The sequence below is a fragment of the Aquarana catesbeiana genome, linkage group LG04, assembly GCF_042186555.1.
Source record: "Aquarana catesbeiana isolate 2022-GZ linkage group LG04, ASM4218655v1, whole genome shotgun sequence".
In the NCBI taxonomy this organism is placed as follows: Eukaryota; Metazoa; Chordata; class Amphibia; order Anura; family Ranidae; genus Aquarana; species Aquarana catesbeiana.
In genome coordinates, this window is record NC_133327.1 from 663,862,030 (window position 1) to 663,877,814 (window position 15,785).

The following is a 15,785-nucleotide window of genomic DNA, read 5'->3' on the forward strand; positions in this document are numbered from 1 at the left end:
ACATGCAGTCCTGCTGTCCTACTCCCCAGCTGCAGGGAAATCCCTCTAAAGTGTTAAAGTGATATTAAAGTCTTGTTTTTTATTAAAAAAAATAACAAACATGTTATACTTACCTGCTCTGTGCATTGGTTTTGCACAGAGTAGCACTGATTCTCCTTATCTCGGGTCCCCTGCTGATATTCCTGGCCCCTCTCTCCCACCTGAGCTGAGAAGCTTCTCTGTGTGTCCATTCACACATGGAGCCGTGGCTTGGTCTGCCCCCTCCATCTCCTGATTGGCTCACTGGCTGTGATTGACAACAGCGACAGCTATTGGCTCCTGCTCTTGCCAAAAGCCAATCAGGAGTGTGAGTCCCTGGAGAAGCAAGGCTCTCCGGACATCGATGGATCTAGAGGGGGCTCAGGTAAGTATTAGGGGGCGCTGTGGAGGCTGCTAGACACATAAGGTTTTTTACCTTCATGTATAGAATGCATGAAGGTAAAAAAACTTGTGCCTTTACTACTACGTTAATGCAAATATCCAGTACCTCTGAATGTGCACACACAATGCAACACAATGCAATGCTTAGTGCATGAAAAGCCAATTGTTAGGCTGGATTGCCGTCATGGCGGAAGCTTCCCGGCACTACGCCACTTCTGACATTTTCGAAAAGCTGAACCTTTCCACCAGCAGATTCAAGCAGCAGATTGAGGTAGAAGTAAAAGCAAGCATCTGCATGAGATGAAAAATAAACAGAGAATCAAAAGTCTAATCAAAGAGGGAGTTAGGTGCAAATGATTGTTTTTCAGTTGAAAGCCAACTCATTTTGGCAATAAAAGAATAAATCTTCTTCAGGGTTTGGATGTGGATGAAAATGATCGACTCAATGGAAGTAATTTGACTCAATTTAGACGGACTGGATTGCCTTGATTTCTCATTAACTTGTGATTTCATTTAGAGAGATGCAGAAACGTACTAAAAGTTGGCTATAGCAGCACCTGCACATTTAAGACCTGAAGAATAGGGATTCTGTTATCCTCGAAATATGTTGGTTAAAAAAAAAGAGAATTATATGCCAAACGCCTCAACAATTCATCTTTTTTACCAATGGTCCTTTAGTGAGTAGAAACCCTAATTTGGATGAAGCCTAACTATTGTACCAACCTTACTTAGCTTTTAGTATTTCGCAACACCAGGACCTACAAAGTTCCTCGGATTCAGAACCACTCCAAAACAAATATTTCTGTTTAGGACTGCAGCATTCAGATGTTTACACTAAAATTCCTACCGTCCCCTAACAACTGGCAACATTAAAATGGGTTCTCACTCCCACGTCTTAAAGCGATTGTAAACCTATTTTTGTCAAATAACAATCATGCCCATACTTACCTGCTCTGTGCAATGGTTCCTCCAGCTTTTGGGCCCCCCACTGGTGCTCCTGGCTCCTCCCTTTGCCAAGTGCCCCTAGAGAAAGTTGCTTGCTATGGGGGCACTCATGCAGGCTTGATCCTGAGCGCTCCATGTGTCCATTGACACCCAGAGCATGGCTCAGCCTCGCTCCAAGCTCTCTGCTCACTGGCTGTGATTAACAGCAGCAGGAGCCAATGGCTACCACTGCTGCCTCTCTGTCCAGTGAGGAGAGAGAGAGTAGAGAGCTGCTGCTCTCATGCACATGCTGGATTGAGATCAGGCTCAGGTAAGTACAAGGGGGGCTGATGCGGGAGATGCATGCAGAAGTTTTTTTTACTTTAATGAGTAGAATGCATTAAGGTAAAAAAGCTTCTGCTTTTAGAACCACTTTATTATATTTTTATTACAGGTGCATTGAAACTCCATGCTATGGCAAGTAGAGTTATGCCGCATACACACGATGGATTTTCTCGTCGGAAAAAGATATGATGGCTTTTCCGACGGGATTCCTCTCAAGTTTGCCTTGTATATACACGGTCATGCAAAAGTTTGCTGAAATTACGACCGCCAAGAACGCAGTGACGTACAACACTACGACGAGCCGAGAAAATGACGTTCAATGCTTCCGAGCATCAGTATGTTTGAGCCAACATCCTTCGGAAAAAAATCCACGGTTTTGTTGTCGGAAAAGCCTATCATGTGTACAGGGCATAACACTATAGTCCTCCTTAAGAGACACACGGGTTGATTTACTAAAGGCAAATAGACTGTGCACTTTACAAAGTGCAGTTGCAGATTGCAAGTGCAGTTGCTCCAGAGCTTAGTAAATGAGCAGAAGCTTTGCTGACTTCCATCATCCAATCACTCGCAAGCAAAAATGCTGTATTTTTTTTTATTTTCCTTGCATGTAATTGGGTATTCTTTGGGAAGTGAAGCTTTGCCTCATTTACTAAGCTCCGGAGCTAATGAACTTTGCAGTCTTTTTGCCTTTAGACCCCTTTCTTGGGCTAAAAATAGCACCTGTAAAGCGCCTGAAAAACGGCTCCCCTGCAGTCTCGAAGTGAAAGCCCGAGGGCTTTCACACCGAGGTGATGCGCTGGCAGGACGTTAAAAAAACTCCTGCAAGCAGCATCTTTGGAGCGGTGAAGGAGCGGTGTATACACCGCTTCTAAACTGCCCCTGCCCATTGAAATGAATGGGCAGCGCCGCCGAACCGCTGGCTAAGCGTCACTGCAGCGACGCTTTCCGGGTCGTTTTAACCGCTAGCACCCGAACACCTCAGCAATAATGACAGTAAAGCGCTGCTAAAAATAGCGGCGCTTTACTGCCGATGTCGCCGACGCCCCAGTGTGAAAGCAGCCTAAATCAACCCCACAAAGTCAGTGCATGACCCAACCCAACCAATGTCCATGTGAGCCTTAAAGATCGTTTTTTTTGTTGTCCTTTAAAATTGACAAAAGAAACAATTTGTGGTTTTTAAAAAATATATAAAGCTTGGCATATTGATATAATTTTTTTTAACACAGCTATAATGCTTAAAATAATATTTGTTTTCATGAAAATTAAATTGCTAAGGCAAGACATTTCAGTTCCATTTCTGCGATATTCCATTTGCTCATACAAAGAATCCACAGTGAGCAAAATTACAGTGAGCTAGCTGCCCATTACAGGTGTCCTCTCGGTACAGTAAGGTAAACGGACAAGAAATGGTGACAAAGAGCTATTTACCGAGCAGTGTTCTCTTAATGACAGCCTTTGTGCCATTTCAAACCAATGCTTTCTTCCCTGCACCATTCATGATTTCTTGATAACTGTATTTCATTGCTGGCATTTTGTAAACATTCCATATACTGATACTTTAATAGACTCCTCACTTTTTTTTTTTTTTCAAAAACTTTTACCTTTCTATGTAATCATAGTCTACAACGTAGTCACAAGGATCATTGCTCCCTGCATGCTAACTGGTTATAGCGTTCACAATTGAGGCCTGTCAAAGGTACATCCTCTACTTCTTCTTCTCAGCTGGAGGCAAACATAGAAAAGATTAGATGAAAATTGGGTAAAAAAGAGAACTGAGAACAGCGTAACAAATGTCCTAAATTCCATTAAACCTGGCTGAAAATATTAGATGGCCATCATATGTTGGTAAATGACCAAAAGCTGGTCAAGGAAGGCTATATGTTGTGTAGTGCCTTGTTCAAAATGTGTAATAGACTCCACCCAATTTTACAATAGGGCTCTTTTTATACTTATGCTGGTGCGGCAGTACGATGGTGCAAATGTGTTTTTGCGTATCATGTTTAGGGCAACCCGTTCATTTCCAAAGAGCCACATTGAAATGAATGGGTTGCCCTAAACATGATACGCAAAAACACATTTGCACCATCGTACTGCCGCACCAACATAAGTATGAATATGAGCCCTTTGGAAAATTGGTTGGAGTCTCTAATACATTTTGAACAAGGCACTACACAACATATAGCCTTCCTTAACCAAAAAGTGTTTGCATTTCTTTGGTGTAGAGTAGTTAATTTCAATGAACTGCCCTACACCAAAGAAGTGCAAACACTTTTTTAAATTGAGCCGCACCACTTTGTTATTATCTGTTTTGGCATGCAATTTTGTGTGTGCGTTAGCAAGGGGCACTGGGGTGCCATCATGAATTAATGGCATTGCCCCGCCTCTGCAAAAGGGATACCATTTTTTTGTGCACGTGTTTCTGCATTGGACAGATGGAAACTTACCCTAAGCATTTTTTACATGTGTGTTCCCTAACATCTAAGAAACTTACTTGTGGGACAAGAGTATTTGAACCGCATTATACAGAGAACATAGCAGATAGATATCTCATACAGGGTGACCATATAAATACTGTAAATACTAAAGTTGAACTTTTGGCAAACAGCTAAATGCATACACTATATTGTCAAAAGTATTGGGACTCCTGCCTTTACATGCACATGAACTTTAATGGCATCCCAGCCTTAGTCCGTAGGGTTCAATATTGAGTTGGCCCACCCTTTGCAGATATAACAGCTTCAACTCTTCTGGGAAGGCTGTCCACAAGGTTTTGGAATGTGATTTAACTGTACTTCTGTCTCAGTCTGATTCTTGGTTTTTGACACAAGGGGGTGTTAGAATATGTCTGTGTCATGATAATAAAACTACATTGAAAGAAAAACCCTAAAAATTGTTCACAAAGGTCCTTCAAAATGAGTGACAAATGAATCCTCCAGGGTAGAGTACTATAGTCAATATATTAGGCCAGACGTTAACTGGCCCAAATGTTTGTCCAAACTTTTCAACCAACAAGAATGCTTAAACAGAAGGCAGAAACCCTGCACTCCAATGATGTCACGCAGTTTCTAATTTGTTATTCATGGAACCATCCACACTCCAACACATGCACAGAAGGAGAAAACTTTCCACACACCAATGACGCCACACAGATTCTGATTTATTTGAAGGCAACAATCATTATGGCAGTTCCCACCTTTGGGATCTTCCCTCTAATGTGTTTCACCCAAAAGGACTTACTCATAAAGATACCAATCTCTACAGAGTGCCAGTGGGAGACCCAAGAAGAGGAGGATCAGGGCTGCTTTGTACGCAACCACTGCAAAGAGAAGGTAAGTATGACATGTTTGTAATTTACAAAAAAAATTGCCTTTAAAAGAAAAGTATGGGGTTCTTTTTTTCCCCCAATCATACTTACCTAGGTGGATTCAGTGTAAAAGGTAAGTGAAAAATCAAAAAATGCAGCGGTATGTGATATTAACCTCACTAATGTAAATACCAAGAACTAGAAATAGTTCTTGGTATTTACATTAGTGAGGTTAATATCACATAGTGCTGCATTTTTTTTTATTTTTTTTTATTACTTTTTACACAGATTATAGGAGTGTGATTAATGCTAAGCGGCTGTGTAGTGGTTCACAATTTTATTCCTATTCCTATTTACATAATTTAATAATACGTTTGATGTTAGTTGCACTTTAGGTTGGTCATCTCTATGGTAGCTCACAAGATATCTATCTATCTAGGTGGATTCAGCATTGGTCCAATGCTGCATCTGTCCCCCCGGCACCTCTAACACTGAGAACTGAGTGATCAAACACCGCAGGTCACTCAGGTCTCACAGCTCCCAGAGCAGAGAGCTGCTGACTGTCATTCACCGCTCTCTGCTCGCCCCCCCCCCCGGTGCTCAATGGAGAGCTGAGCTGTGGGGGACGCAGCTCGCTGAGAGGGTGAGCTGGGGGATGCTCCAGGCATGTGGGCTGATCCCGACTCCATGGTCACGATCTTGCCTGAGCCTGGACCGGCTCTGTGATGTCAGCAGACAGCGAACTTCAGCCCGCTGTTTGCTGAAAACGGGTCACAGGAGTGCAAAATGAACTGCACTCCTGTGATCCATAGGAGGAGTACAGCCAAACGAGCTCAGGCTGTACTTCTCCTTTAATATCACTTTAAATTGGTAAACAGGGAGAAGTGCTATTTCTAGATCACCTGATAAACAAAGTCCCGTTGGCATACTTTAAAATGAAAATACATCCCTTTGTTTATTTACCATTCCAGGACTGGACCTATTTCTTGATTTTTTTTTTTTTTTTAAAAGCTACGGCATTGTTTCCCCTAGGTGAATTGTGTTTCTCCGTATTTGCATCAAACAATGCAAAGGATGCTGGGACTTCCAGAAATTACATGATTACTTGTTGACCTATAGGATTAGCAGCTGCCATGCTGTCTTTTGTAGTTAGAAGAATGCATATCTGGATGACAGTCAAATTCCCTTTTAATTAATTTTGTCTCGAAGTCTCCGTGTGGCTCACTTAGCTCGTTCCGAAATCCTTCACTAGTGCATCTCCCTGTTGTGCGTCAGGGGACTACATGTCCTTTCCATCCTTCCTAACCAATGTTCATGGAAGGAACAAGGATAAATTTAGTTTAGCGACTGTACCAGGTGCCCAGAGAGCTCTCCTGAAATATGTACATATGCATGACACACTCGATGATGTACTTGAGCGAGGTGAGGAGAAAAGGGCATAAATCATTGTCGCAGGCTGCTTTTGCCCTTTCCCCAGAAGGAGTGTGTTTCTTTTTAGTGGAAATGGTAAATGCATGTGCTATTTCAATATCAAAGTTGAATTCTGAAAGATCTCCTAGATCTGGATCTGGTTTTATTCACACCCTAAATGGAATTAAAAAAAAATTTAAATAAAGCACTAGGTGTAATTTGAGAATTTTTTTTATTTATGTTCATACTGTACAAACCAATTAAGTCATAGCATAGTCCTTGCTGGTTGCTATAGTTACTTAGTGCAGGAGCCCGTGCATGCTGAAGAACGCAGTTGTCACGGTAACCTCATTCTTTAGGGATTGGGGTGGCCAAAGAAAATGCAATGTAGCAGCTTTCTGCTTGACTGCCTTGTAGTTTATCTCAGTGGTAGGAATGAGTGACATGAACTGGATGGACTGAACTCAATCGAGCCTGATTATGTTTGACCTTGGGACAATCTCTGTGAATGCCATAGGCGTTTGAAATTCGGGTGATGAGCTGATACTACTGGCAAGATAGATCTTGTACAGTATAGTCTGACTTTGCTACTACCAGAAGAAAAATAATTTCGTCTTCCCCAAACCTGCGCTACAAACTGCAGACTTGGCTAAAAAAGCATGGGGGTAACCAAATACCCTATCTTTTTAATTGAAAACATTTTATAAACAATTGTTAAACCCTCCAGCACTGCTTTTGGTACAACACAAGACCAAAGTTATAGATGCCAATATATATATATATAGTGTACAGGATGCCAGGCATGGTTCTGAGATGGGAGGTACTGTATGTGTCCCCTTTGGGTTGTGGTCCATTAAAGGGGATGACAAATAGCAGTATAAAAAATACTTAGGGTTTCTCACCTATGCAGGGTGAAGGGGTTTTGGGGTGACCCGGAAAAAGGGGGAACATTTACTTGCAGTTTCTCCAGTATTTTTAAGTCCTTTATGGAGCCTGAATGTTGGGGGCTCAGAGAGATTTTTAGGTGGGAAAGACCCTCCAACCCTGACTTTGGTCCTGAATGGGTTAATCTTCCTGTTAGAGAGGGCTGAAAAAGGAAAAAAGTGGTCAGCAGGTGTCATTGAGATGTGATCTGGAACAGGACACGCTTGCAAGGTACAGCTGTATGCTGGTCATTGTCTAGACACTGTGGTGACCTTTTTCTGTTGACTCCTGAAGCAAGTGGGGATTGTACAGCCCAGTTAAGGGACAAGTGTTACTGGCGGTAAGCCAAGGGGTTTTTATTTTGTTTCAGAGCTTGTGGACTGTTTGTGTTTTGTATGCTGAAGAAAGCTATTTTTGTTTTCCTGTTTTGTTTTCCTGTTGTTTGGGAAAAATAAAATGCAGTGATGGGAGAAAGTCACACATGTGCAAGTCACAAGCAAGTCTCAAGTCTTAACCTTCAAGTCACAAGCAAGTCCCAAGTTATTGTGGCGAAAAGCAAGCAAGTCAAGTCGAGTTGCTGCTAGAAGTAAAGCAAGTCAAGTCAAGTCATTTATTTTGGTCAAGTCACAAATAAAGTCAAAATACTGATCTACCCCGAAGCCAGGACTTGAGGGGAGCTTTCTTTTGTGGGGGGGGGCGGCTTTTGCCTAGGCCAAGACACAGCACTGGTGGTGCCAAGTGATTGCAAGTGAAATAGCCCAAGTCAAAGTCAAGTCGCAAGTCATTAGTGACAAGTCAAAGTCAAGTCGAGTCATTTATTTAATTTTGTCAAGCAAGTCGCAAGTCCTCAAACAGGTGACTCGAGTCTGACTCGAGTCAAGTCGTGTGACTCAAGTCCCCCACCTCTGATAAAATGACTCTTTGCTATCTGGTTGATGTTCTGAAACCCTCAAATATCACAATACTTAATCACACAGCATTGATTCTTTACCCAATACATGAATCCACTAAATAGCACATGTTGAATATGATCCACTAGCTAAGCTTAATTGTGCTTAACTTGAAAGACATTGCTGAAAGATTTTACACCTCCCCTGATTGGAGTTTAGTTGGGTGGAACTCCTCTTGCATACAATCCATCAGTGTCCAATAATTCTGGTAAAGTACGAATGACATTGCACCTGGCTGTCTAAAATGTGGTATGACCAGTTTATAGTTGGATTCCAATTGGCGGTGGGAGTACCTGTCCTCTAAGTCAATGGATGGGAAGGAAAGGTTACTATGGTGGACCAAGGTGGGAACTGAGAGACCTAAGGGTGGATCTCACCAGTATAGTAATCTAACTGAAGAGTTTGAAGAAAGCTGTTTTGAAGAAAACATTTGTAGACCTAAAGCATACAGTAGCACAAGTGTTTGGGTCCAAGATCATTTGCATGACTCTACAAATACTTTGACAAGCAATACCTCAATATGGGGGGAATTTATCCAAACTGGAGCTGACAGAATCTGGAGCAGGCCTGCATGACAACCAATCAGCTTCTATGCTTTCATCTTCAGCTTGTTTTGTTTGGTTTCAATAATAAAAGACATAAGCTGATTGGTTGTCATGCACAGCTGCTGCAGATTCTGTCTGCTCCAGTTGGACAAACTTCCCTCTATGGGGGTGGGGGGATTTACTAAAATTGGTGCACACAGAATCTGGTGCAACTGTGCATAGTAACCAATCAGCTTCCAGGTTTTATTGTCAAAGCTTTATTGAACAAGCTGAAGTTAGAAGCTGATTGGTAACTTTGCACAGCTACACCAGATTCTGTGTGCACCAGTTTTAGTAAATCTCCCTCTGTGGGCACAATTCATTAAGTGATATTTTACTGCATACCGAGTATGCGGTAAAATAACGCAAAACATTCTGAATAATTCACAAAGAAACTCTCCTTAAAATCTCACATGCGTTATCTTTTCTGAGGTATGCCTTAATCACTTCCCGCCCAAGGTACGTCATATGATGTCCTGGACTTTGAGTGGGGATATCTGAATGCAGCTACAGGCATCATCCAGATATCATCTTTTTTGGCCAGCGATTCCCTGCACTGTAAAAACAATCATAGTGGCAGTTCAGCTGATTGAGCCCCCGTTCACACCTATGCGAATTAGATGCGGCTTACACCGCATCCAATTCGCAGGACATTTAAAAATACATTCATTTGAATGTATCTGGTTCACATAAGTGCATTGCATTCACACTGCGCATTGCACAAAAAACGTGTGCGTTTTTTTGGGCATTGCGGTGCGAACTACAAGCCTATTATCTGCTATGGGAAAGCATCTGATTCGCAGATGCATTGCGTTCTGAAGAAGGATTTTCTCCTTCTCCTCACAACACCCCCCCCCCCCCTCGCCCTGCTCACTGATCCGCAGCTACAACGCAGTGAAACCTTTGAAAAACTGATTTTTATCTTCCCAGTGAAACCTGAGCTTCAGTTCGCACCGCACATGTGTGAACCCAGGCTAAAAGTTCTTACAGGCGGCCTGAGAGGATGTCCGCCCCTTCCCGCTGCCCTCTGGTGCCTCTATCGTGCGATCGCCGAGCCGGGGAACGAATCGGTCGCTGCCGGAAGTTGAGCATAGAGATTTCTGGTGACCAGATGGTCCCCAGGCATCCCTATGACCCTCGGAGGCCCGGGCGCGACGTTATGACGTCACGCCCAGGCCGGCGGAAGTAAACAATGCCCGGGACGCAGCTGGAAAGGCCGAGACCGTTTGTTTATTTTTTTTATCTCGGTCTATCCAGCCTGAAGGAGAGATGTGGGGTCTTATAGACCCCACATCTCTGCATAAAGAGGACCTGTCATGCACTATTCCTATTACAGGGGATGTTTACATTCCTTGTAATAGGAATAAAAGTGATCTAATTTTTTTTTAAAGAGAAAGTGTAAAAATAAAAAAATAAAAGTAAAATAAAGAATAAAAAAAAAAAAATGTAAGCACCCCCGTCCATGCATGCTTGTGCACAGAAGCGAATGCATACATAAGCCGCGCCCACATATGTAAATGGCGTTCAAATCACACATGTGAGGTACCGCCGCATGCGTTAGAGCAAGAGCAATAATTCTAGCCCAATACCTCCTCTGCAACTCTAAACAGGTAACCTGTAAAAAAAATGTGAAGCGTTGCCTATGGAGATTTTTAAGTACCAAAGTTTGACGCCATTCCATGAGTGTGCGCAATTTTAAAGCGGGACATGTTAGGTATCTATTTACTTAGCGTAACATCGTCTTTCACATTATACAAAACAATTGGGCTAACTTTACTGTTTTTTTTTATTATTATTCATAAAACTGTTTTGTTTTTTTAACATGCGTTTGAAAAATCACTGCGCAAATATCGTGTGACATAAAAAGTTGCAACGACCGCGATTTTATTCCCTAGGGTCTCTGCTAAAAGAAAAAATATATAATGTTTTGAGGTTCTGAGTAATTTTCTAGAAAAAAAGTATGATTTTTACATGTAGGAGCGAAGCGCTAGAATTGGCCCAAAAGGCCAAGTGGTTAAATACTGCATGAAACCATGCGGTAAGTTATCACAAGCATCTGATATGATGGATTTCCACAAAAGTGTAAGGCAGCCAGCAATTTAGTCACGGCTGGTATGGCATGGCTTCTCTGTGTTGAGGGCGCAAGGTACCCTATGAGTTGGGTGTAAAGCTCCATGATAAGTGGCTTGGATAACCTGAACTTTGAAGCGTTTTTGGTGTTTGTGCTAAATACTGCATCCAAGCAAGTGGTCACGTGATAACACATGCGATAACCTTTAGTGAATTGTGCCCAATTGGCATTTACCTGTTTAGCCAGTATTGCCCTTTAAATGCTCAATTATCCTAACTGAGTGTAAACACTATACTCCATGTCTGTTAATCGCTGTGAACAAGGGAAAAAAACACAAATTGCCTGAAAATGGTCTTGTTAAGTAAAGTAATCTCTGGATGAGTAGATGAATGCTGCATACAGGATATGGTGGCACTTACAGGACCTGTTTCTGTCAATCACAGTCAATGTTGTATAATACACCCACAATGATGATTAAAATCATTGCTGGGAATGTGTTAGATGCTTTGCTATTGATGATGAACTCTTGCCATGTATAAACCCTCCCCACCCCCACCTCAGCAACATTTGTTACAGTTGATGGCCAATGGTAGTCGAATGATCTACAGATGAGCTGGAGTCTCACATCTGAAACAAAGTGATTTTTATAAAAACATATTTACACAGTACAATGTATAACTAGTGAGTTATAATACACTATATTACCAAAAGTATTGGGACTCCTGCCTTTACTTGCATATGATATTTAATGGCATCCCAGTCTTAGTCCGTAGGGTTCAATATTGAGTTGGCCCACCCTTTGCAGCTATAACAGCTTCAACTCTTCTGGGAAGGCTGTCCACAAGGTTTCATATGTGTGTAAAGACATGTGTTCCAATACTTTTGACAATATAGTGTATATTACATAGGTAAGTGGCACTTTAACTCTTATGAACTATATTTGGGCTTAATAGAAATAAGACTTAATTATCCTAATTGAGACAAGTACACACTATAGAGGGAAATTCTTTGTTCATATTTCCTGTCTGAGGTTTACAACCACTTTAAATGTACCAATGTAAAAAATACTTTCTTCCTTTTTTAAAAAAATGTGACTGAAGCATTACATTATTCTAAGCCAAGTGAAATCCATTATGTTCAGCAATGGGAAGCCAGGTAAACAAATGGTTCCTGCACCCACTAGACTGCGAGCAATGACAGCATGTGTAGGTGAAAACCAAGAACAACACAAATATCAAACAGCTGACAAGAATTCCAGTTTCCTGTATTGATATTATTCTTCCTTTCAAAAGAAACGGATGCACTAAGATATGCATAGCAGCACAGATTTTTATCACATATGGGAACATGACAGTGAATATTCTTGAGCTCCAATAGCATTAAAATGAGAATTTTAAAAGCTGTGTTATGGAATCTGTTCTTGCTGGAGGCAGGAGACTGATGATTTTACAATAAGTTCATTTGAAACAAGTCATTTACTAGACTCCACTGTGAGGTTTTACACCATCCATGCATATTATCCTCCGTGCTAGTCATTCCGCTCTTTCGGAAAGAGATTTTCAGCTTCAAATATCTTTTTTTTTTAACAGATCAATAATGAAAAAAAAAACAATTATTTTAATATTCAGCCTGAGGTATAAAAATTAGCGAAAACACCAAAACCTTATTCTGTAATCGGGTAATCCTACAGAGAATCAGATAACAAGAGATTGTTCAGGCTTAGCCACCAAGTCAACGGTTTCTCCTGAGCATCATGTTGCCATCAATCCAACCAAGATTTAGATTAGACATACTGTATGCAATTCGTTTCGTTCCAAATACGTTTTTTAATGAATTTCGACAAATTCGGTAATATCCAAATGAATGAAAACCGTTTAACGAATTTTTCCGAATATTCGTAAATTTGAATATTCGAAAATTTGTAAATTCGTACATTCGTAAATGCATACATTAGTAAATTCGTACATTCGTAAATGCATACATTAGTAAATTCGTACATTCGTAAATTTGTAAATTCGTACATTCGTAAATTTGGAAATTCGGAAATCTGAAATAATAATTAACTAATAATAACATAACTATTACTAACTATTAAATTATAGGTATTGTAATTTCCTTTCAAATTTGGCTGTCAATGAACGTAACACATACAAATTTATCCGAAGTTACGAATTATCCGAAATAACGAATGCCGTATTTGAACGAATGGAACGTAATTAATTAATAATAATAAATAACAATAATATTAATAAAAACTTGTTATTATTTATTATGAATTTGTTCCGTTCCATTTGTTTAGATGCGGCATTCGTTATTTCGGATAATTCATAACTTCGGATAAGTTCATATTTGTTACATTCACTAACAGCCAAATTTGAAAGGAAATTACAATACCTATAATTTAATAGTTAGTTACTATTTCAGATTTTAGAATTTTCAGGTTTTTAGATTTTCAAATTTAGAATTTACAAATTTCCGAATTTTCTAATTTACAAATGTACGAATGTACAAATTTACGAATGTGCAAATGTACGTATGTATGAATGTGCTAATGTACGAATTTACGAATGTGCGAACGTATGAATATACGAATTTGCGAATGTACGAATGTATGAATTTACGAATTGCGATCATAACGAATGACCTGAAAAAAAAAAAAAAAAATGAACGAATGAAATGAAAACGAAAACGAACTAATTTTTTGGCAGTGCACATGTCTAATTTAGATTACTATAATTACAGCAGAATCTAAGGCCTCTTTCATCCATTGACAGAAGAAAAAATGGACATCAATGCACATCTATGGAAAAATGGATGTAAACGGATGATCATCAATTTACATCCATTTACATCCATTTACATCCGCTTCCATCAACATCTGTTTTTTGGAATGGATCAAAGCCCTATTATGTGCTCTCTGATGCCAATATCTCAATCTTGTCACTCCTGTTGCCTTCCATATCTTCTCTACCACTTGTCGCCGACCTTTGGCTTGCTTCTCAACTAGGCTTCTGCTTCATCTCAACCTGCAACCACTTGTTACCGACCTTTGGCTTGTTTATTGAATATGCTTCTGCTTATCCCTACCTGCTATATCTGCTACTGGACCAAGCTAGCTCACCTCCTGGTGGGGCAATCTTGAGGACCGCAACTTGGTATTAACATGCAGCAAGGGAGCTCCGCACACCCCTTCCCCCTAACGTGCACCCGCTACCTCAGCCGGCTCCTCCCAGCCCCGCTCTCTGGCCCTGTCTTGCTTTCTTCCACTCTTCCCCCCGCCACACACACATCCTTCAAGCCAGGAACATGTCAACCAGACACCAGCACAGCCAGAGCCGGGCCATCCCCACCAGGACCATCCATATTAGCGACTCATCTCAGCCACTTCATGACTACTGCACCACCCCGGGGGGACCCTCTTCTCCACCACCCCTGGAGGGACCAGGATCATTTATGATCGTAAGTTCCTTTTGAACCGTCGCAATTCTCCCTTGGCTCAGACCCCTCCTTGTCACTTGTCGGATATTCCTGGAGTTACCAGTCCTAATACTGCTGTCGAACCCCCCAAAGTAGAAAAAAATAATTTGAACAACCATGACAAGAAGACCACTATTAGTGGTGACACTCAGTTTGAAATGGACATCTAATCTCCAGGATGCCTGTCAAGCACGCTCACTTGTGCGCACCTGACTTGGCAAACAGAATCGTGTAATGAGAAATCCGTCAAAGGCACACTTGCGTAGAAACCTGCCCTTCCTTGTACCAAAGGTCAATGCAACTAGGCTCCTTGCTCTATTTTTTTTCCCCTTTCTCTTTATTTCTACCCCATGATTAATCCCACCCCAACCACAAAATGTGGAGGTGGTGAAAGGACTTGTAACTGATTTCAATGGCTTGATGTTGACAAACTGGAAATAACATGCAGCAAAGACCATCTCCACAATCAGGAGCTCTGGTGAACAACGGTTAGTAATTAGACCCCCACACCTCGGGTGAGCCTGCATCATCTGCCAGAGTGACTTGCTTCTGTGCCTATCCAGCTGGTCAGTGAAGACCTCTCTCCAGCTATAGCTACTGGCATCCAAGCCTGACTCCAGACCATGACACCATGCCTTAAATTTAAGGGTCAAGTTTGAGTAGAAAATCCTCCAATATTTATTAAAGAAGCTCAATAAAAAATGTGCACAAGAGCACAAAAAAGCACAAACTTCTTCAAGCTGAAATAAAAGCTCAAATGCCTGTAAAAGCAGCTTTTTTTTAGCTGCAGTGTGCATGAGCCCTTAGAGTTTTCTCTCATTGCAATAATATACTTGTTTCTCAATTAGGTCCTTGTATTTTATTATTTTCTTCTGATCTCTTTTCTTATAGCGGACCCCTCCTTCTATGTATTTTACCACTGTGTGATTGATCTGAAGTGGCCATTCCAGAAATATTTATCAGTAGATCTCATCGGTGGGTATTCCTTTCACTGACTGTGCCAGGTTGCTATAGAAACTCAGCACTCAATGAGCTCCCCCCCCATCTGCCTGTTTTATACAACTGCCTGGAGCGGGCACGTTCATGTGCCAGGGAGGAATGGGAATAGGGACAAGCTTCCCACGTGGCACCTGAATGTAAAAACGAAATGGAGGATGTTGGAAATGAGGCCATCCATCCATTCTTTGTATGGCATTTTTGCTATAGTTACTGTTGGTGTTGCTTTGCTTACTTATGTTTTAAATGTTTAACTTTTTCCTTCTTCAATAATTGTATGACTTATAAACTATATAACATTGGCAAGAAATAAAAAGCAACGCATAAAATCAATCAGTGAACTATTAATGAGGTCCAGAAAGTGCTGCAGGTGTGTGAAA

General features: G+C 41.1%; 1 protein-coding gene and 1 pseudogene across 22 annotated transcripts in view; one reads left to right on the top strand and one right to left on the bottom strand.

The window, feature by feature from the left end:
* Nucleotides 1–15,785, bottom strand: part of NRXN1 (neurexin 1) — a 1,909,081-nt gene that overhangs the window by 101,901 nt on the left and 1,791,395 nt on the right. The gene's annotated exons all lie outside the window — the stretch shown is intronic.
* On the top strand, nt 14,210–14,579 carry LOC141140965 (eukaryotic translation initiation factor 4E-binding protein 2 pseudogene; annotated as a pseudogene).